The following is a 1,948-nucleotide window of genomic DNA, read 5'->3' as shown; positions in this document are numbered from 1 at the left end:
AGAAAATATAAGTATAATTGAATCATCCAGGAAGAACCAGGTTATGCCAGGGCAACGGATTAACTCTCAAGTTTCAGTGGCAAAAACCTAACAAAGCCTTATTTTTCATTGTGCCACATGTCCAGTGCAGGTCGTCAGGGGACTCAACACAGGAGGCTCCACTCGACGCCTGAATTTACCTTTGTTGCCACGAGAAAAAGAGAACTGCTGTGCCCCATGATGGCGACTGAGTGCTTTCTTGTGGAAGCAATACCTGACACTTTATTCTTTTTTTTTTTTTTTCCAGCATCCAAAATCTTTTTAATAACAAGGCAGACTCTGGGGTTAGTTTTTGTAGCTGTGGCTGGCACATGGGCCTGTGGCGCACTCGAACTTCTGGCCCTTGGCGCGAACACAGGGTTTGGTGTGTCCATGCAGGGTTCCTGGGGCCTTGCTGAAATGCCTGCACACTTCGTGGCCCTTGGGAGGACCAGAGAGGAGGAGAGTGCCACAGCCTTTGGGGGAGTCCAATGGCCAACTGGTCGAAAGTGAGGATCTTGCCCCCGGCCTTGAGAATCCAACTCTGGGCACAGCTGCTCACTCACAGAGCACACACTTTCAGTTTGGGCACCTCCTGGACATGCACATCATAGGTTATAGTCCTTATCACCACAGTGGTCTTACCTTTCCCACCAGGAAGCTTCATCTAAGGGAACATCTGGGAAAGTGACAGGGGTGGCCGGTTGGTTGCCTGAACAGCCTCTTTACCACAACTTGATCGAGGTGGAACAGCCTCTTCAGCACAACTTGATCGAGGTGGAGTTGGTTCATCTGGCCAGAAACCTGTACAGCTTGACCAACAGCCTCGAGTAGATGTCCTGGCTCTTGGGTTCCTTGGGATGAACCTTTCCTTTTGGTCCTTGTCATGTCGGTTGTCAACTCCCATGATGGTACCTCCTCCTTAACCAGGTCCGGAAAGCAAAAGATTTTTTTTTCTTTTTTAGGGCCATGCCCGCAGCATATAGAGGTTCCCAGGCTAGGGGTCGGACACTTCATTCTTATTTCATGAGCCAAGGCGTGTCCCATGACCACACAAGGCAGATAAATCCAATGCTGCCATGAGTTCGGAGAGAGAACTGGGTTCTGTATACACAGCCTTCACAAGGGGATTAGAGCACCGCCAGCTACAAAGGGCTGTTAGAGGAGAGACTTTTGTCCATTTGGCATTTAAGACAGGGCAGACAATGGCACTGGTGATTTCAGTGTGTCCTCAGCTCACACCTTGTGCCCTCACGTGCAACCCACCCAGTAAACATCATTCGTGTCTAACCCTCTGCAGAATGTCCTTCCTCCTGTCCTGTGCAGGGTACCTGGTCCAAACTCTGCTCAAGAATCACTTCATTCAGGAAGCTGCCTGTTGATAAGCTTGACACTCATTGTTGATAATCTTGGCTACTTTTGTTCAAGTGTATTTAGGCAAATATATTTCTTATGTTTCCACTGTTGACTTACTTGCTTCTTTTTCACATCTTGAAGTAACCCTCCAGAAGGCAAGAATGTTCACTTTTGTTTCCTTTCCACATGGTAACAGACCACAAGGTATATATTCAGTCCATGATGTTGGCTAAACAATTGGTTTCTCCTTGGCCAGAGCAGATCTTTCTGTAAAGTTCTTTGGACCAATCACCCTTGGGCACATAGAGTCATTTATACAATGGTTTATGAAGAAAACTGCAGCTTGTTTTTTTCCATGGCTGAAGAGGCAGGAAATTGAGCAGCAGTGTCCTGACTCTTATGGAAACTCCACCCCATGTACTGGCACCATAGTAATTTTGCTTAGTCTGCTTTCTGGGACTAGCCCAAACCTGTCAAGTTCTCACTTCAAAAACTTGGGGATGCATTCACCACATATTTATACACTCAAATTCATATGCAAAGGAGGTGCCACCAAGCTGAGATACCTCATCAA

At 47.1% G+C, this 1,948-nt stretch overlaps 1 pseudogene; it reads right to left on the bottom strand.

The window, feature by feature from the left end:
- Positions 1 to 324: 324 nt before the first annotated feature.
- On the bottom strand, positions 325 to 925 carry LOC125120660 (60S ribosomal protein L18-like; annotated as a pseudogene).
- Positions 926 to 1,948: the final 1,023 nt, after the last annotated feature.

This window comes from Phacochoerus africanus, chromosome 2 (genome assembly GCF_016906955.1).
Source record: "Phacochoerus africanus isolate WHEZ1 chromosome 2, ROS_Pafr_v1, whole genome shotgun sequence".
NCBI lineage: Eukaryota > Metazoa > Chordata > Mammalia > Artiodactyla > Suidae > Phacochoerus > Phacochoerus africanus.
Note: the sequence above shows the minus strand (reverse complement) of the source record. Positions and strands in the feature narration are given on the sequence as shown.